Below are 21,608 nucleotides of genomic sequence, written 5' to 3'. Positions count from 1 at the left end.
CATAAAGCAGCTGAAAATAGCAGTGGTATTTATGGGATTTGAAGTAAGCAGAAACAGGGTTTAATGTATGGAAATTCTACCCAGACAAGCAAAATTAAAGGAAATAATGTACAACAGATAAAGTGAGTATGGAATATTTAATTAGAAAATTTCCAGGAAGTGTGTTCCCTGATTTAGAAACTATCATGCATTACCACATTCTTAGGTACTTGGAGTCTTTTGTCTTCCTGTTGCTTCCCCGTGCCATGCACATAGTAGTACTCAGTAAACATTTGTTCAAAAGGTGAAGTTAGGAATGATACTCTAGATCAACATCCATCAATATAGTACATCAATATCTATAGTCCAGTCCTCAAAGAACATACCACTTTATAGCAACCCAAGGAAGTTGAGAATAAGAATATACAGCTCTCATCAAGTCAATGATATTTTTTCAAAAATCAACTTACCTATCTATAAAATAAGGATCCAAATGTATTCTGTAAATATAAAATAATAAAGTAAAATATAAAATAGGCAAAGCATACAAATTTCTGAGAATAAATTGGATATCTCACTTGGAACAAAACCCAGGTCCTAACAATGGCCCCAAGAGATGGGATTGTGTCTCCCTCATGTCTCTGTCCACACCTCCTTCTACTCCTCCTCACTCTCTCCACTCCAGGCACACCAATAAAAGGGTCTTTACTCTTGCTGTTGTCTCCTCCACCTGGAACACTGTCCCCCCAGTTATCTGCATAACTATTACTTCCTTTCTTCAGGTCTTTGCTCAAGTGCACCTTCTAAGTGATACCTTCCCTGGAAACCCCATTTATATTTGTAACATCATCCTAATCACTGCATTCTTCACCTTGGCCTGGTGTCCCCCAGAGCAGAGCCTCAAAAAGGCTTACATGCAGGGATGTATTTGAAAATGTGATCCCAGAAAGCAGAAGGGGAGGACAAGGTGAGTGAAAGAGGCAAGAGGTAGGGCCATCAAGGCTATGCAATCTTTTTTTATTATTATTTCTATTCCTTCCTTCCTTCCTTCCTTCCTTCCTTCCTTCCTTCCTTCCCTCCTTCATTTATTTTAAGTAGGCTCCACACCCAGCGTGGAGCCTAACATGGGGCTTGAACTCATGACTGTGAGATCAAGACCTGAACTAACATCAAGAGTCAGACACTTAATTGACTGAGCCACCCAGGTGCCCCAAGGATGTGCAATCTAGCTGAATGTCTCCATGAGATGATTGATTTTTCCAGCCACCTTCTAAGGAAACTTAGGAAATGTGTATCAGAACTATACCTGTAAGGAACAAAAACAAGAAGCATTTATTGGCCCCCTCTTATGCCCGCAGAATGCCCCAGGCTCAGCATCAGAGAAACCCCCGAGCTCCATGCCCCTCTGTGCAAAAGCTAACCGGAGTCTTCTAGGATTGGTCTCGGCAGCTGGAGTTCTGGGGAGAGCTGTGGACACTTGAAGAAGTGCAGGAAAGGAGCCCCATCACCCTTCCTTACTCTGTTTCTCCACTGCTCTTCTAGAATCTAAAATTCTGTTTTATGTCTGTATTTATCCATCTCTCTTTGCTACTGTGTAAGCTCCACAAGGTCAGGAATTATTATGGGTTTAGTTTGCTGCTGTGTCCCCAGTCCCCAGAAGGCTGTCTAGCACAGACTGAGCACTCAGTATATGATTGATGAATGAGTGAGTGAGTGAATGAATGAATGCAGACATTCATTTTTGAAATATTGTGAAGAATTGCATCTTGGTGGGATTTTATGAACAGAAACTCACAGAAGATGTTTATCACACATTATTGATTTTGATATTATATGATAATTATTATCCTACTACCCTCAAAATTTATCCAGAAACAATTCTTCTTTTTTTTAATGCCATAACCAAACACTGGCCATAATCACATCCAGAGAGTCAGGAGACAAAATCATCCAAAAAATCTTTCAAGAGAGGGGTGCCTAGGTGGCTCAGTCGATTGAGCACTGGATTTTTTATTTTGGCTAAGGTCATGATCTCAGGGTCATGAGGTCACACCCCATGTCAGCCCTGCCCTGAGCATGGATTCGACTTAGGATTCTCTCCCTCTGCCCCTCTCACTCACTCCCTCACTATTTCTCTCTGTCAAAAAAAAATCTTCCAAGAGAAACATTTTTAGCATTTTCATTTCTCTACCTTTCTATCCAACTTCATCCAACCATATGCCATTTGGAGATGGCCAAAGTCAGCCACAAAACCTATTCCCCTTTGTGCAACACTCATTGCTTCCAGCAAATATAGTGTTCAGCCTTAATTGGCTTAGCTTACATTTAAAATATATGTGTTAAATTTATATTTATATTTAAGCATTTTTATTTTTATATACACAGATGCAAATTTTATGTCTTATTTTCTCTTTTACTTTACAAATTAATATCTCTTGCTTCCCATTCTTATTCCCACACCAGGTCTTATTTCTGAACCCGTTCCTCCACATGCAACATATTTAAAAGATGACCCAAAATATACTCAGTTAAATAATCCTATGGGTATTCACTAATTCAAGCACTGACCTCTTTGTGTTAATGCAAATAAAGATACTGGTGTCTCTGAGAAAATCCAAATTTGCCAGAGACAAATTATTCTAAATCAAAAAGATTTCTTTGTTAAGTAGCATAACCTACTGGTGTTTTGAATGACTGTAGACTGATAACTATTTAAGAGACTTCTGACTGGCTACCTTGCCACCCTAATCACTTCTTTACGCTCTCATTAACACAAAGCCCTACTTTATGTGATTGAGTTTTCTAGACCCCACTAAGCATTATGGTAAGCTTTCACTATGTTTGTCTTAAGGTGAAATAGTCAGTCCTCATTATTCACAGATTCCACGTTTGCAAATTCACCTACTAGATAAAATTTACTTGTAACCCCAAAGTCAATAAATGGCAAGGTCCTTTTACAGTCATTCACAGACATCTGCAAAACAGCCAAAAATTTCAGTGACGTAATGCACATGTTCCCAGCTAAGGTCTAATGAGGTGACACTCCGCCTTCTCATTTCAGCTCTCACATTGCAAACAAGTATCCTTTGTAAAAGAGTGTCCTTTCCGAGGTTTATTTAGTGCCACATCTTTCACATTTTTGTTCTTATAGTTGGTGATTTTATTGTTTAAAATGGCCCAAGCACAGTGCTGAAGTGCTGTCTGATGTTCCTCAGCACAAGAAGGTTGTGATGTGCCTTATGGAGAAAATACATGTGTTAGACCAGCTTCATCCAGGCATGAGGTAAAGTGCCATGAGTCCAATGTTAATGAATCAACAATATATATTAAATAAGCTGTCTTGAAACAGAAACCAGAAAACAAGGTTATGTATTGATATGTTGACCAAGTGTTGTGACCAGAGGCTCGCAGGCACCAAACCCTATATTTCCTCTAGGAACAATGGTTCAATATTCACTAAGTTGGTGTTCGGTGACTTTATAGAACATCACTATCACAAATGATGAGAATCAACAGTACAAGATGCTCCACAAGCACCAAACAGGGATCTCCCCTGCTCCTGGGAACCATCAGTCCTCCGTCACATCCCCACAGACCTCTCCTCTCCATGGGAAAGCTGCCCAGACTATGTTGGCAACCCTGAGGTCTGCTATGGGACTGGAGACATGCAGGTGAGCAAGAAGTACAAGTGTATTCTGGCCCCTGGAACTGCTCTCAACCAGTAATGTTTGGGGACGTCTGACAGGCAACCCTCCGTTGGGGTGACTCTGAGGCATGTTCTTCACTGCTTCTCAGAGTTCCCTGGAGGGACTGGGCTCCAGTTGCTTATAGATAACTGAGTTGATAATGCAATGTTTAGTGGCTTCATTCCCTTCCTTCTCACTTAACTGCGACTATCTCCCAGATAAACTACTTGCACTCAGATTTTTGTCTCACAGTCTGCCACATAGGAACCCAAACCCAGATGCACCCTGATCCCAAAGCTGTCAAAAGCATCTCAGTGGAGGTGACATAACAGCAAAGTCACTACCACTACAATGATACCCCACACCAAGTAAGGTATTTATATGACTTAGAAACATACCCAATGCCCACAATACAAAGGGGCCATTACCGTAGGGTTCCAAAACCCCATTCTAGGGACTGTTCAGCAAGCCAATCCCTTTGTGACCCTCTGGAACTGCTGGAGAATCTATGACAAGAGAGCTCCTGGCAGCACCTGGCACATGATATGTGCTCAAAATTGGTTGTTCAGTGAATGAAAGTACAGTAGACTTTTAACATCAATGCAAAACCTGTCGGGTTTTGAGCAATGAAATAGTAATACAAATTGGGTTGCAGAGAATTAATCTGACATTGACATAGAGGATGGGGAGGAAGGGAGATAAACTCATGTGTTCCAGTTAAATGAGAGAATGAGGCATATATATAGAGAGAGATATTTTAATCTAAGTATATTTAAAAGCAAGAGATCAAATTCTAAATGGAGAGCAAGAGGAGAGGGAAAGAAAGGAGAGAGAAAAGAGAAGGAGGGAGAGCCCGAGTCCCACAGTGAGCCGAGCAGACATCCACCCCCACCAACAACATGTCACCCTTAGACCCCCACCACGGAAATAACCCTACAGAACAAAGGCTCAGTCAGAGCCGCAAGTTCAAGCTTCCCTGGGCTGTCGATAACACACACAGTAGCAGACAGCATCCTGTGCAAGGGGCAAACCGCCGGCAGGAAGCAGCCTCTGTCTTTATGCTTTCCTAAGATATTTATACACTCCTCTGTGGCCAGCAAACATAACTGGTGTAACTTGGATGAAATTTTAATTATACAGGATTTTAATGATTTAAGTTGCTGTGGGTGAAGAGGGGAAGCCAATAAGAAGGGAGCAAAGGTTCAACTAAGTACAGCTGCCTGTTTCCCCTCAGCCCTGTAGAAAAAACCAGCATTCCAGAGGAAGGTCTCAAGGTTCACTGTTGAAGGTAGGAGAGAGCCACATAATTCTAGCTACTGGCTATGGGCACTGGCTCTGTCACTCCTCAGTCTCGCCACAACATGTCAACGAGTTTATAGATCTGGAGTTGATAATCTTGCTATAGAAAGGATTTGGGGGTAACTGTGGTCTCCATACTCACATTGTTCTTTATCTGCCACTTTCTTCTAGACTTTTCTTCCTTCTCCCCATTTCTGCTTTATATTCTTCTGGACTAGCCTGTCCATACTCCTCTCCACTGTCAAGAGCTGCACCAGATGGAGACCACTCTGTTCTGCCCAGAATATTCTCATCCTTATCTTGAAAACAGTGAGAACATTTGCCTCAATGTGGAGCCACAGAAGGGACCTCAATGGAATTTGTATCCACCATTTACATTACGAACACATGACTGGCCCAGGTTGGAATGAGGTCAGCACTGGCTCCAGTGATTCTCACCAATATGCCCATCTTTTTATTATTACATAATCCTATTCAGCAGACCTACAACATCAGACTGCTCTGGGGGACTTAGAGAGATGGCTGAGTTAGGCACACAGTAATAAAGTGTGTGTTTCATTCATTCAACCATTTACTGAGAACTAATTACTGTGCTAGATCCCTTGAGGGCTACAGTGATGAATATCACTGAGGTTTGAACCCCAAGTTGTTGATAATTCGGCAAGAAGCAAGATGTATGCTCAATCTGCAATAGAACAGAGCAAAGCATCCTGACAGATGAGGTAAGACGGCTCTCAGCTGGGAGTTCAGGATAGCTTTACAGACAGCATTTGAACTTGGCCTTGGAGGACTGATGGGATTTCCATATGGAAAGACAAGGAATTCTGGGTGAAATGAATAGAGGAAAGAATGAACAGGTGGAAAGAACAGAGGTAGAAATGTAGAAGGTTGTGGGGAAGGCATTCAGGTGCAGGAAGTATTTCATTTTTGGCTACAACATATGTATCTTAAATGAGTTAAAGCTAAAAGAGTTCAATTAGGGCTTGAATTGTTTTTTACAGGCAGTGGGGAGACAATGAGTGTCAGAGCACCTGGTTCAACCCCTCATTTCAAAAAGTAGAGCCCCACACCTAGAGAGATTATGAGTCTTCCCCAAGATCCTGTAGCAAGTCAGAGCTGGCTCTGGGTTCTCATTCCAAGGCCCCTCACCGTGTGGCTATTTCACCATCAGAACTGAGCCTCGGGACAAATAATCTGGCAGCAGAATAAAAAAATAGATGACAGAGGTGAACGACTGTGGGCACGGGAGCTGCGAGGAGGTCTTCTCAGGTTCCAGGAAAGGAATACGGAGCACCTGGACCAAGCTGTTGGCAGTGGGAATGTGAAGGAAGGTTCAAGTCCAAGAGTAATTGCGGAGCGAGGATTTACAGGATGAGATGACTGTTTGGCTGTTGTGGGCTGTGGCAGGGGGAGGTAGAAGAGCTGATTCCAAGGTTTCGAGCCCAAGTGACTAGGAGTCCCATTTATGGAAAAAGGAAATCGCCCACTCTTTCCTTAGTTCCTGGCAGTGCACTTTCCTCTCCACCCCTCAGCTGCCAAGAGTGCTCCTTCAGAGTTTTTCCTGGCCCCCAAGTCAAGGCTTCTGGACAGAGAAGAGCTCTTGCTCCACAACCTGGGATGACATCAACACTGTTGTGCACCCCTCCTTTTTGTTAGTCTCTCTGTTCTTGGAGTTCTTGTTTCCATGGGCTTTTATGACTTACTTGTCAATTTTTCTTCAACCCACTAAATAGAATTGTTTTCTAAGTTTATATTCTTTTCTCTTTTTATAGTAGTAACATATGACTGAACCTCAATTCAAATTAATTCAAGTAAAAAATGGGATTTATTGGTTCCTGAAATTGAAAAACTTGAAGGTATATATGGCTCTGGGTACAACTGGATCCATGGGTCTAAACTCTCTCTCTCTCCCCCCCCCATCACACACACACACACATACGCACATGCACATGCACACACACACACACACACACACACACACACAGTCAGTTCTGCTTCTCTTTCTGTTGGCTTCACTCCTAAGCAGACTCCACCGGTAAGACGGCCTCCAGCAGCTCTATAGCCTCCAAGTTCAGCTGCTTCAGTGGAAGGAAAAGCTCCAATGGTTCCAACACAGTGCTAGGATTTCGTTTTGCTAGACCCAACTTGGTCAGGTACCATTCCTAACCCAATCACTATGACCAGAGGGATGGAATATGCTGATTGGCCAGGACCCAGGCAGCAAGTGGCCGGGGTTAGTCTCTCCAAGTCACATGAACTAAGAGCTGGAAATGGGGTCCTAGAAAAGAAACTCCAAAGGAAATCACATAATCATGGTTACCAGAGAGGGGGAGTCGATGCTGGCTGGGGGAAAAAAACGACACCTTTTTTGTTGTCGTTTGCATCTACTCATATCCTAAGTATGTAGGTCTGCTTTTCCTTTGGATTTCTGGATTCCTTCCTAGATACTTTCTCCTAAACATCTCACTTCTACTACACACTCTATACATTCAGAGGTGAATGTTTCTCCTACTATATTTCCTATCTGTCTATATAGTGCCACCATATTCTAAGGCACCTGTGATCATGACTTTGGAGTTATTTTTCATCTTCCCTCTGCTACACTTGATTCCCTTTCCCAAAACACAAGTACTTACATATACAAACACACACATACGCACATCCAAATTCTTTGATTCCTTCTCTGCTTTGTCTTTCACATCAACCATCTCGCTCTATGTGGTAGATTGTAAAAACAGCCGAATCTTTCACTCTTCTCGATCCACACCCTCTCCAATGTGATTCTGCATTTGTCCCAGTGACAGATAAAGTTTATTTCCCCCACTCAGTGAACCTGGGTTGGACTTGTAGCATCCTTTGGCCAATGTGGCTGGTCTTTGTGACTTTGCCTGTGCCTCGCTCCTCTGTCTTCACCATGAAGCCAGGCTCAAGCATGCCTGTGGAGCAAAGACAAGCATCCCAGGTAAGCCCAGCCTAGACTAGCCAGGCACCAGGGGACCTAGCAGCTGACCACAGATCCTTGAGAGCCAAAAGCAGAAAAGCTGCCAGGCTGAGCACAGTCCAACTTGATGACCCACAGAATCATGAGTTAAATAAATCACTGTTATTTTTAAAGCACTAAATTGTGGGTTTCTGTGTTACATGGCGAACACTAACTGATACACCTTCCTTCCTAATGACACTAACTTAATTCATATTTTCCATTTCCATCTTACTTAGTTGGTTGTTTGAGGTGGTCTTGGAATAATTAGTAATAATTATAGAAATGATTAGTTGAGTATTAGAAAAGACTTATTTAGTATTTATTCTGTGCCAGACATTACCTGAACACCTACATATAACAACTCATTAAAAGTTTCACAGCAGTAAACTTTATCACTGTCCATATACAAGGATACCAGAGTACATGTGAGAGAGGATCACTAGGAAAGATTATTCATCCTGGAAACAGAAGCCAAACAATCCGGAATGTCTGGAGGCATCATGGACTTCTATGACCAATTTCTTCCATTAATGCCATCTCTGTGCAGCATGAAATCCCATCAAAGAATGTGATTTTCTTTCCTAGACAACCACACTAAACTTTCCATCACTCTTAAAAATACATGAGTTCCGTACAAATCAGTGGGAATTGCTCATGCATCTCTGAGGACCAAACTGATCTTTACTGATTAAAAAAACCTACTCAAATAAAATATGACAGTACTAATAGTACTGTACTAATTAGTATTAGTACTAATACAGTACTGTGTCTTCTTGCAGTGGTTATCAAAGCTACTGTGTTTAACAGACAAATTTAATCAAGAAAATTATCTACTCTTGGGGCGCCTGGGTGGCTCAGTCATTAAGCGTCTGCCTTCTGCTCAGGTCATGATCCCAGGGTCCTGGTTCTGAGGCCCACATCAGGCTCCCTGCTCAGTTCAGAGTCTGCGTCTCCCTCTCCCTCTGCCTGCCACTACCCCCTGCTTGTGCTCTCTCTCTCTCTCAAATAAATAAATAAAATCTTCTAAAAAAAGAAAATTATCTACTCTTTAAAGATAGTAGTACTAAATAATAAAGATTGCCCCAGACTCTGATCAATTAATCTATCATTGTCCCCAAAATAACCCATGTCTAAAATGAGTGCCATGACAATGCTACCATGGAAAGTTCTCCATTGTGAAGAAATCCCCGCAGTAGTGGTAGAGGGGGTAAGGAAGAGGGAGAATTGTTTTAGCAAAAATATAGCATTTTTAAAAATTAAATTAAGAATGATATTTGAGGACTACTTGAGGATCTTACACAATTTAAGATTAGATTCATTTTTTGTTTAGTCCAATATTTCTAGTAGCTATTTTTGTTACTTTTTATTCCAGTTGTCCCAAGTATAGAGGAGAAGGAAGGGCTATTTCCCTCTGTTAACAGGTGGGGTTGAAAGGAAAAGTTTTATAGCGACTCATGACAAGGAGCCCAGTAAAGAATTTTATTTTAGTAGAAATAATACCTCAAGATAGGTAGAGGTCAATCTTAACAAGATCATAAAATAGGGAGAAGTAGCAGAATGAGTCTGGCCCTGACTCCCTGCACAAAAGGGATCACTACGCTGAGTTATGATGCACTTCCGTAACACGAGATGGGCATTCTGTGCCCTGGAAAACATCATTTCCATTTTGTTCTTGGAGCCTGAACTATTTTAATCTTTGTTGCTGTTAAAATACACACAAACATCCCATAAACGCATATAAGCACAGGAGTAATGAGAAAACAGAAATGGGGCAAAAACAACCTGATTTTGAGGGCATAAGATGAAACCTGAAATGGTCTCATGTCACAAAACCATCAAATATATGCCACACAACTACCATATATTTAATTATCAATTATCCTGTTAAGATGCTCTTGTTATATAGCTTGTAAACAAATTGTCAGTTCATTTCCTATTATTACTAAGAGCAAAAATGCAAGAGGTGAAGAAACTTTCATATATAGGGAAAGCATTAAAAATTACAAAAAGAGAACTCTCCTAGATCAGGTGAGAAAAAAAGATGATGACAATGTTATGTTCTACTGACTTCCCAGAAAAACTGAAAAAGATGTTATAAATAGACAACTTCTATTCTGTTTTACTCTAGAATACCTTCAAAGAACATTCCAGGGGAGAAAAATGTAATCCTGCTTGCCACTTGTTATCTATATCATAATGTTGAGTATTCTTATTTTCTGAAAATGCAACCCTAGAGTGATTTTTTAACCCTTTCTCGGTCTCTCTTAAAGACAAACCTAAAATGAATTTAACTTCAAAGGGGTCATAGAAACTTTAATCTTACAGCACAGTGAATGTACACAGAGGAATCTGATAAGGCAGATCAAACACTTGCCCCCAGTTGCATTCTTGTGATTTCCCCTTTAGAACAGTGCCACTCTATAACCACTTCTTAGTAGTTTAAATGTATTATTCCAACCCACCAAAATAATAGATGATGAACAGGCTAGTCTTATGCAGCCGTTGAGAAGGTAGTCGTAATTTCAAAATTCTAATGCTCCCTACACGCTCAATTTTGTTTATGGGTCAGGAAGTTGGGTTTTTTTAAGGTTTATTTATTTATTTTAGAAAGAGAGAAAGTGTGTGGGGGGTGGGAAGGGGCAGAGGGAGAGAGAGAATCTCAAGCAGAATCCGCAAAGCCCAATGTGAGGCTTGATTTCAAGACCCTGAGGTCATAACCTGAGCCAAAATCAAGAGTTGGATGCTTAACTGACTGAGCCATCCAGGTGCCCCTATGGGTCAGGAAATTCTAAGCACTTTGAGTTTCCATTCTTCTCCCAAGTTTGGTGAGCATCTTCATGACCATTACTTTGAACTCTTTATCGGGTAAATTACTTATCTCCATTTCATTAAGGTATTTGCTGGGGTTTTGTCTTGTTCTTGCATTTGTAACAGATGCCTTTGTCTTCTCACTTTGCTTGAGTCTGTGTTTGTTTTTATGTTATTATGCAAAACAGCTACCTTTCCCAGTCTTGAAGGAATGGTCTTGCGTAGAAGATGAAACTTATCATTGAACCCCTTGCCCTAGCTTTCGGTGGTCTCCCAAACCCTTGTGATTGTCTAAGTAGCCTGATTGATTCTTGATAGGTCCTAATTGTTGACTGTGTGCCAGCAACTGTCGGGGTTCCAAAGGGAGTGACCTCGGTCAGAACCTACTTTCAGGCTGACTGGAAGCCAGATACTCAGGCAGCAGTGTTTAATGTATGTAAATACATACGGTCCTGTGGGACCACAGTTGTAGACCCTGTTGACCTCCAGACCAGGAGATCTAGAGGTATCCCCTGAGTGACAGTTGTAGGAGTCCAGGCTTCAGACAAGGATGTAAGTTCCTTTCTGGGAGGTACCAGTGAGCTGTGGTGAGGCACAAAGATGATGTCTCCCTGTATAGGTTCCCTGAAAACACCTCTGTAGCCGCTACCTGTGTAACCTAGCCCTCAGGTTGAAGCTCCAGGACAGGTAAATCGGCCTTTCTCACAGGCAGACTGGGAAAGTGCCGTAGGTACGGTAGCCTGCCCAGAACTGTCTTTTCTATTGCTACAGTCCTGTGGGGTCCAGGAACACAAGCCCCTCTGGTCACCAGAGCCAGGTAATCAAGAGGCATCCTTTGTGTGTACTGCGCTCACCTACCAGCTTTAGCAAGGTTTTGAAAAGGTACTGAGAGAGGACTACCTCCATGACATTAGTCAGGCCAGGAAAGAGTTGTGGGGTCTAGAGGCCATGTCTATGAGCACCTGCCTGCTCTAGGAAGGGAGAGGGAGAGTGCTCTCAATAGCACCTCTATCCCCAAAGTTCCAGCTGGTCCCTGCCCCTCTGGCAGATGCTTTAAGATTAGCAAAGAATCTCCTTCAGATATGATCCGGTCACCTCTCATATTCCTGCCTTTGTAATAAGTCCCGGGATAAGTGAGTCGATGCATGATACCCCTCAAAAGGAGTATGTCAGATCCACACAGCCCCCCAGGCCCCCTAAGCATAAGTCTCTTGATTCCCAAAGCCAGATGTTTTAAGGGCTTTGTCTTTCAAGGGCAGGTCCCAAGGATTGACGTGCCAGATGTGGGGTACAACCTCTCACTCCTTAGGGAGAAACTCCAGCCCCATGAGATCCCTCCCTATAGTTTATGCCACACACTAGGGGTAGGGTTTTTGGAGACACTACATCGTTGTCTCTCCTACCTGTCTCCATGTTATCTTTCTATCCCTTGTTGTGGAGGGAGATGTTCAGCTAGTTTTCAGTTCTTTTTCAGCAGGAATTAATCCGTAGGTAGCTGTAGATTTGGTGTTTCCATGGGAGGAGGTAAGTTCAGGGTCTTCCCACACCACCACATTGAACACCCTCCACAACAGGTAATTTTAATTTTTGAGGTAGACCTTGAAAGATGAGAACTTTTTTCCAGATGAAGAAAGGAATGTTTAGACAGAGAGAAGACAAAGAAAATAACCATGTGGATGGAAATGCTAATATAGAAATCATAGATACCATAATAATCATAGAGAAAATAGTTAAAACATAATAAATTAAAATTATTTTTCCATTAAAGTGAAAAGGACAAAAATAAGGTACAACTCCCATTCCATCAATGACTACTTATGATATTGCAGGCATGGCGCAAAGTACTTTTTATTTAATTAAGAATTAGTAAGGACTAAAAACACAATCCACATGCAAATGATATTAAATGTACTCCACGTTTTAGATTTTGATGAGTTAAACTTTTATATTAACTACCTTCTCTGCCTTTCCCAAGGCCTTCCATGTCTGTCCACAGGCACATTACCTCTCCTCCTACAACTCACCCCTAGCCACAACTGCCCCCCTTGTTATTCCTCGAACACCAGGCATGCTCTCAGCTCAGGGTCTTTGCTCTGGGGAAACAGGCAGAACTTTTCTCAGCATAATTCATGGACAAAGATAGATGCACCTACAGTGGTCATATTGAAAAGTGGTTATTCATGCTATGGAGCTGATTTATAAAACTGATCTGGACAAGGAGAAATCCAAAGTACTGTCCAAGACCAAACGGTAGACTTCATAAGAGAGTCACAGGCCATTACATGGCCCTAAAACTGAAGCTCTATAGATGGATGAAACGAGTTTGGGCTTAGTTACCTTAGAGAAAACAAAACTATTCCCTAATAATTCTCTCGATATATGGAAAGAGTATTTTAAGGGAACTACCAAAGCTGAGACTCATTTATTTTTATCTTCATCCCATCCCACCCTAAGAAGGACATAAGGCAAACCCACTAACTTATAATAGGATAGATTTTGGTGAAGTATAAAAAAATTTTGGAGGATTATTCATGAATAAAAACAGGAAAATAATGAAAAGGCCTCAGCTCTGTTAATACACCATACTTGGTGACATGAGCTGAAATCAGATGGCATCATCCTAAAAATGCAAGATTTTCTGGAAGCCACATTTCCGTTTCAGATGATCTTCTCTCAGAAAACTCCCTAACCCTCACCTCCTGAAGAAGTTTACTTTGGACCAAATGTTTGTCCAAAATTCATATGTTGAAACTTAATTACCAGTGCTAAGGTACTTGTAGGTAATCATATCATCAGGATGGAGTCATCATGAATGGGATTAATGTGCTTATAACAAGAGACATAAGAAAGATGAATGCTCTTTCCCCATGTGAGGACACAGGAAGAGAGCAGTCATCTGTAAACTAGAAAGAGAGCCCTCTCAGAAATCAAATTGACTAGCACCTTGATCTTGGACTTTCTAGCTTCCAGAACTGTGAGAAATAAATGTTTAAGCCACTCAGTCTATGATATTTTGTCATAACAGCCTACACATACTAAGTCAGAGGCTAAAGCCAGTGTCACTTCAATGCTGAAAGGAGAGTCCCAATTCCTCAAATGAGCATTCCCCTAGCACAGAAGAAATTATACCTCTCACTTTATCTATGTTTACAAACCAGGCTATTTGGAGTAGAAAAAAAGGTATAGCAGAAAAAAGGTCAAGGTAGTCTTCAAAACCTCAGTACCGGGGCGCCAGGGTGGCTCAGTTGGTTAAGCATCCAGCTCTTGATTTAGGTTTGCATCGTGATCTCAAGCTCCTGGGATCAAGCCCTGTGCTGGGTATCAAGCTCAGCAAGGAGTCTCCTTGAGATTCTCTCTCTCCTTCTCCCTCTGCTCCTCTCCCAGCCTGTGCTCCCTCTCTCTCTCTCTAAAAATAAATAAATAAATAAATCTTTAAAAAAAAAAAAACCCTCAAAACCCCCATTTAAGAGCAGAACAACCCAAACTGAGAAATGAAATTATAAAGCTTTTACCCAATTGCTTATACCCATTACTTAACTATAAATTCACTTGTTACATACTTCCTCTGATGCTTTTCTCTTTTAATAGCTTAGCAGGATAGAAACATGTAATTAATTTCAAACACCCAATGAACCACGTAATACAGAAAATAATACAAGTAATACCAAGACTTTTTCAGCAACTATTTCAAACATAGGTGGAAAATTATGTCGATTTTGTGCCAGGCATTGTGCTGTGCAATTTAGATGTATTATCTTGGTCAGTCTTCACAGTAATCCCCATTTCACATATGATAAATTTTCATATATGACAAACCCCTTAACAGAGGTAAAGTAACTTACTTGAGATCACAGAACTAATACACAGACTTAAACTCAGGACTCGGCATCCTTGTATTTAAGCACTACACTATGCTACCCCTCTCAAAGGGTATTTATAGTCTCTAGGAGAGGCAGATGTGTAAACCAAAGTGACTGCACAATCTTGTACTAATTACAGTTGTAGAATTATAGTGTCTAGGAAAGCATCACAAAGTGATTCATGCACTAAATCATACGGATCACATTATAGACAAGAAAGGAAAGAGTAAATGGGAGCAAGAGAAGAAAAAGTGTGCATGAGTGCCCAGAGGAAGGGTTGGGGGCATGAGACAGTTTAGCAGGTATGAGGAGTGACAAGTGGCACTCACTGGAACATTCTACAGGGGCATGACAGAGGGTGAGGTTGAAGACTGAGACATAATGACAAGAGCCTTGCCTACTGGGCTAACAGGCTTCGGTAACCCAGAGATGGACCTGAAAGAAATGTTCATTTTAGAAAGAAGGATTTCAGAGCATTGGGGGAATGGCTTAGAAGGAACAAAGTAGAGATACAGAGACATGGAGAATGTTATGGCATCGTCCAGGCTAGAGATGATGAAGTCTCAAATAAAGACAAGGAAATGGACAGGAGATGTTAAGGTCAGAAGATACTTAAGAAGTAAAATCAGTCAGACATGATGAATGATCCTGTGTATGAGGAAGTGTCTAAACCAACTTCCAAATTTTGGCCTCAGATGACTGAGTCAATGGTAAGATCACCAGTCTCAATAGTGAAAATTCTAGAAGGAATTGGAAGGCAACTTGTTGAGTTTAAATGCATGTAGGGCATTCAGGGATAGATGCTAAGAAGGTTCTGAAGCCTGGAGAAGTGGTCCTGTGTTTTCGTACTCACTCATCATTAGTACAAATTAGGGGAACATACCCAAGAAAGCACAACCACATCTTATCTAAGGAAATGAAGTTGAAGTATTGCTAAAAACCCTGAACTTTGTGTATAAAACAAACCTAAGAAGACTCTGAAAGGTGGAGGGGAGAAAGGAAAACTGACTAGGGGCCTTGGGACTTGAGGACAACACGATGTTAAGTCCCGTGGGTTTTCTTTTTGCTTCACATACCCAAGACAGGGTAGTGGAGAGGCCAGCAACTCAAAAACCAAAACAGGTACAGACCAAAAAAAACCCAAGAAAAGTTTGCTCCCTCTATTGGAAGGACTGGGAAAAACACAACCTAGCGAGATAAAAAAAGGTTGAGACAAAAACCACTCTACCCCAGCCAAACACCACAGAAAAAATATGGCCCCCATCTCTTCCATCTGCAATGGCCAACCAAGAGCCCAGACTTCCACTATCACCCATTCCCAAGATGACAAACTTACCAAAAGTGGAGAACAGATGCGTGGTTGCCAGGGGCTCGGAATGGTGTGGGTAAAAGAGGTGATTACAAAAGGGTAGCATGAAAGCCGTGTTTGTGGTGATGGAATGGTTCTGTATCTTCATTACAGTGGTGGTTATATGAATCTACACTTGTGACAAAATGGCAAAGATCTATACACACACATCTTGTACGAGTGTCAGTTTGCTGCCTTAGATACAGCCCTATAGTAAGAAGTAACCATTGGGAGAAACTGGGTGAAGGGTACCCAGAATCTCTGTACTACCTTCGCAAGTTTCTGAGAATCTATAATTATTTCTAAATAAAAAGTTTTCAATTTTCAGAGAAACACACACACACACAGAACAAAATTGTACATAGAAAAGGGTCACCAGATGATATTTAGTTTTAGTATTTCTTTCATTGGTGCTTTACTATAGGGATGTCTGAGTTTATTAAAATTTATAGCACTTCAACAAAACAATAAACTACACTCCGCAGATTCTATCCAGAAGGAGCTAGATATTTCTCATTTTCCACAACATGCTTGGTTGCAGCCCCAGTTTGTATCTCTAGCTCTACTGTTTTCTAATTCCATTACCTTATCAAGAGCGTCAGTCTCATCTGTGAAATGGGGCTAAGAATACATGGCACCTGCATGGTTGTATTTAAAGTTCTTTCCAGGGCACCTGGGTAGCTCAGTCTGTTGAGCATCTGATTCTTGATTTTGGCTCACGTCATGATCTCCAGGTCGTGAGATCGAGCCCCGCATTTGGCTCTGCCCTCATTGTGGTGTCTGCTTGTCCCTCTTCCTCTGCTCCCCCCCCACCTCTCTCAAATAAATAAATGAATAAAATCTTTTTAAAAATTAATAAAAGTCCTTTCTTAACACTGAATCCAAAATGGGGGAGGGTCCCTTTAGCCAATTCTCTCTCAGCTGTGGTACTCTGTGAAAAAGAAATACAGGATAGCAACAACCAAGCCAAGAAAGACAGTGCAGAAGCTTGCATACATTGTGCTAAAGAAAAATTATAGATGTGTCACAAATGAACAGCAATGTTAGAAATGCTCCAGACGTATGATGCTCGTTGTATAAAATGATGGAGCATCAAGTGGCAAGACCAGAACTTACGGTATAACAAAACGCCACATGTTTGAGCGAACCATATAGTCCCAGCATATAAAGGCTCCCAGAGGCACCAAAAAGCTACTATCTTTGCCTTTGCTTCTTTGATTCCACGAGCGACCCCTCTACCAGCCTGGAAGGAGAGTCAACAGTTAGGAGGCTGTTGGCCAACAGTAATGAGCTAAAGCATTAGTGATGGAAAATGAAAGGGAGATATAAGAGATATGCTGATGATGAATTAGACATCAAGATAAAGGAAAAAAATAAGAATGACATACAGGTTCTGGCTTGGGGGACACATTCAAGGAGATACGAAAAACAAGAGGGAGAGACAGGAGTAAATATAATAAGTCCATTTGGGGACATATTTAACTTCAAGAGTCTGTCGATATACAGATGTGGAGCTAAAAGAGAGGCCTGTGGCAGAGGAGTCAATTTGGGGTTAGTGGCATGCTAACTATAAGGTGGAAACATGGGTGTGGCCTCCCAGGAAGGATACAGAGTGAGAAGAGGAGAAGGCGAAGACAGCGCCCTGAGGAAGGCTGAAACACATGTCGGGCAGGAGAGGTTACTGGAAAGGCCACTCAAAAAGAGCAAGCAGAGAGGAAGGAGAAGATGGGGAGAGAGGGAAGTCCTGGAAGCCAGGTGAGGAAAGAGAGGGGCGTGGTAGGGTGACCCATGGATTTGACACATGGATGTCAGTGGTAGTGGTGGGGTCCAGGGGACGCCGCACCAGGTTGCCGAGCAGGCTTGACAGCAGATGAGAAAGACCAGCCAGCAAAGGTAGAGTGCTCTGTGGATCAGTGGGTCTGAAACCAGACCCCCAGCCATCAGCATCACCTGGACACTTGTCAGAAATGCACGTTCTCGGACTCCAAAACTACTGAATCAGAAACTCTGGGGAGGAAGCCCAAGAATCTATGCTTTGACAAGTTCTCTAGATGATGCTGGTACCACCAAAGTTTAGGGTACACAGATCTAAAGCTGGGGAAGGAACTGTCAATGAGAGAAAGAAGGGGCACCAAGGGAGGAATTTGTTTTTCAAAATGGGAGATTTTAAACATGCTTCTATGCTTTGAAGAAAAGAACATTTTTAAAAAGAAGAAACCGGAAAAAAAAAGGGGGGTGCCTGGGGGGCTCAGTCGTTGGGCGTCTGCCTTCGGCTCAGGTCATGATCCCAGCTCCTGGGATCGAGCCCCGCATCGGGCTCCCTCAGCGGGAGGCCTGCTTCTCCCTCTCCCACTCCCCCCTGCTTGTGTTCCCTCTCTCGTGCTGTCTCTCTCTGTCAAATAAATAAATAAAATCTTTTAAAAAAAGAAGAAGAAGAAGAAGAAACCAGGCATAAAGGAAAAGAGAAGTGTCGGAACCAAGTCTTGGAAGAACCAGAAAGTGGATGGTGATTATTTTGAGTTATAAAGACAGAGAAGTAGCCTAATAATTCTATCCCAGTGCTGGAATTCCCTGTCCATTGGGCAAAGCAATGAGAACAAGATACTTGTGTTATGACAGGTCTGCCCCTGACACTTCAACCATTCATTGCCTCCTCCAAAAATCAATTTCATTTACTGTGTGTCTAATAGCCTCAAGATTTAGTTTTTTCATTTCATGTGAAACGTAAAGTTTAGGGAGGCCCAATGCAGATGAACAGGCCACCTAAACCAGGTCTCGGGGCTATTTGTAACATGCAAGCTCAACCCCACCATATTCAGGTATCCTGGCTAAGCTATTTGGTTCCATACTGCAACTTCTCCATGTTTGGGGCCACGTGAGCTACAGTGCTCAGAGTCATGACCCGAGGAAGCCAGGAGGAGGAGGAGCAGTATTTTCCCAAGGCCAGAGGCAAATGAGAAAGGATGTCTGGGGCTTTTTCCAGACAAAGTTAAGTAGAAGACACTCACCCGGTGGCTTCAACAAAAACGATATTCTACCTTCTGGGGTGATTCAAAATGTCAAATACAGACAAAATTTAAAGAGGGGGGAAGAGATTTGTCTGGTAGGAAAAAAAGGTGGGGGAGGCTGCTGGTTATGACAGCCGCCGTTGGTAATGCTGACTTTGTTTTTCCTCTGGACAAGCTGGTCTGCAAAGGCCTGGCGCACCCAGGCAAGAGACAGAGGCAAAACAAGTGTCTGCACAGGAGACTTAGAGGGAGATTCAAAGATTTGTAACTTTCATTAACCCAAGTCTTACTTTCTTTTTTTAAAAAAAAACATGGTTCTAAATCTTTGTGGTTCTAACCCCAGGTTGACAGCCTTTAATAAGGAAGTCCAGACACTGGGAAACCAAAAATAAACAGAACTATGGACCGAATCACATTCTCCTTTGAAAGTTGCTGTTGAAAGCCCAAGGGAACACCATTAACATCACAGGAAAAGTAGGCAATTAATTTCCTTTCTAGGGGCTTTTAGAATGTCTACCAGAATTGATCCCGGACAGCAAATGAATGCCGCATCAAGACATTCATCCAGGTCACCAGTTAGTCTCCTTGAAGTCCTGTCTGGTAAGAACTTCTGTTGACTGCCAGCATGGATGAGGCATGAGGGGTGAAGAGAGAGCCCCGGTTCCCAGCACCAAGCCATGCGTTGTCCACTTCCAACTGACGCTGGTTTTCCTCTTTCCTACCCCACTTCAGGGAAAGGAGAGTCACGTTTGGGAACTGCAAGGGAACAAAGAAAGAAATACAGATACTCAAAAGGATCCATCCTGATTGCTGTGGTCAAGAAGCAACAAAGAGTTATAAAAATAAACCTGGTAGCTAACCCTTGAAAGCAAGCCAGTGCAATTCTTCAACAGGACACAGCTTTCTAGGGTGACAACCAAGACTATGGATCAAAGAAGATTCCCTTTTGTCTGCCTCCGCTTCTCAAAGGATGGTGAAGATGCACTGAGATGCCAGTAAACGTGTCCATAAGCTGGAGGAGAAGCCGAGCCAGAATTCAAGGCACCGGGTCTTATCAGGGAAGCAAAAACACTTGCAGAAAGCTGCTGGCCTTCCTGCCACACACATGGTGGCGGCGGGGAGGGGTTAGCACTTCAAATGCATGCAAAGGTGCGGTAATGGAGAAAGCTACCGAGTTCTTCTGCACATTTTAGTTACTTTCCTAGAAACGATAGCCCAGGTTAGAAGGGAAGAGGGTAAAACTCTTGGTCTGTCCAAGGAGATACAATCTAATGACAGCACACTTCAAAACGAGAATTGAGCAGAGCAGACGTAACCGGGCTCTCCTCTTACAGAAATGGGATCTTTGGGGCCAAAGTAAAACGGGTTAATCACTGGGCTAAATGGTCTCTGGGCACCTGGCCTGAATGGGATCTCTCACTTTTGGGTGTGCAGAGACTCCCTAGAAGAGCACCATAAATAGAGTGGAAAGTGTTCCATTCTCTCCCTGGGAGCATGTTCTGCCCACGTGATGCTACGTGACTGCCACACGGCTGGAGGACATCAGGTAGTCTGTCCAAGCAGGTAGCTCTTGTCCCTTTTTGCTCTTAAATTTTTCGAATTAGAGCTTTTCTGACTTCAGTGCCATCATCAGGGCTCCCATGTAAATCAAATGTCTGTGGAGCGCCAAGAAGCAGGACTGACCTGTGGCAGGAAAGACTAGGGGCTTAGAAGGTATTTCAGTGTGAAGAAGGCCCACGGGAGACTTGCAACCCTAGGTCTTCATTTCTTTGAGACCAATACACTTTGCATTTCTAGGTTCAAAAAGATCCCTCAATTGAATATGTTGACAAGATAGAAGAGAGGAGTGCAGAGCCCTTCCCCCATGCAGAGCACAAGAGGTGACAATGGATCATTTCAGAGAGAAAAAAAGTGCCAGCCACCTAAAACAAAAATCCAGCCACCCGTTCACAAGAGTCCAGAAGCCTTCAAGTCTCTAGGGAGATGTGAGTTGTGACACAGGCAAACACACGTGGCCCCACTGCCCAAGAGATGGAAATGTCACACAAATGAGGATGTTGTGATTGTCAATTACGCTAGAGGCAGGAAAGAGTCAACCCCTTCAGATTTAGGACCAGAGAAAACCAGAGTCCCACTGCCTATATTTGAACAGACCAAAAGAGACCTCAAAAATGAATTTTAAAGTGCCAAGAGATAAATATGTATGTTTCAGGCAGCTTGATAAATGAATGATGCCCCAGAAAATAAACATCTCGCCAGAGGCATAGGAGTGTGGCCCCTGGTTATGAACAAGATGTAATTTATGTGTAAATCAAGAATTTTTTTTGGATCCAATGCCAAAGAAGTTTTCATTTACGAAGATGACTTTGGTGTGGTACAGAGCACAGGATACCTGTGGCTCTACGTCATGTGTCTCCGTCTTCTTGGGTCAGCCGGCTCCCTGCGAGTAATACCGGCATCGGCCAAGGTGCCTGTTTGCTGTTTTCCCAAGTCTTCCCCAGCTGCTGCTCACAGCTCTACTTGGAGCTGGGCAACACCTCTCCTCCTTCCTCCTCTTTGCCTGGAGCAGCATCTCTCAGCTAAATACATATTTGCACCAAAATATCAAGGCCCCCAAATGGAATTTTAATCACATGC

At 42.5% G+C, this 21,608-nt stretch overlaps 1 long non-coding RNA gene across 5 annotated transcripts in view; it reads right to left on the bottom strand.

Moving 5' to 3' along the window:
• LOC118545981 (uncharacterized) overlaps positions 1–21,608 on the bottom strand; it is a 125,948-nt gene that overhangs the window by 35,027 nt on the left and 69,313 nt on the right. For 3 of the 5 annotated variants that reach the window (XR_013445492.1, XR_013445490.1, XR_013445491.1), the window contains one exon: positions 450–479. The exons of 1 other annotated variant lie outside the window; for it this stretch is intronic. This is a non-coding gene — a long non-coding RNA (uncharacterized LOC118545981). Of the gene's footprint in view, positions 1–449; positions 480–14,398; positions 19,728–21,608 lie in introns of those variants that run through there. One more of the 5 variants, XR_004922327.2, reaches the window with a different exon arrangement.

The sequence above is a fragment of the Halichoerus grypus genome, chromosome 2 (assembly GCF_964656455.1).
Source record: "Halichoerus grypus chromosome 2, mHalGry1.hap1.1, whole genome shotgun sequence".
Lineage (NCBI taxonomy): Eukaryota > Metazoa > Chordata > Mammalia > Carnivora > Phocidae > Halichoerus > Halichoerus grypus.
This window is presented reverse-complemented; position numbering and strand designations above follow the sequence as displayed.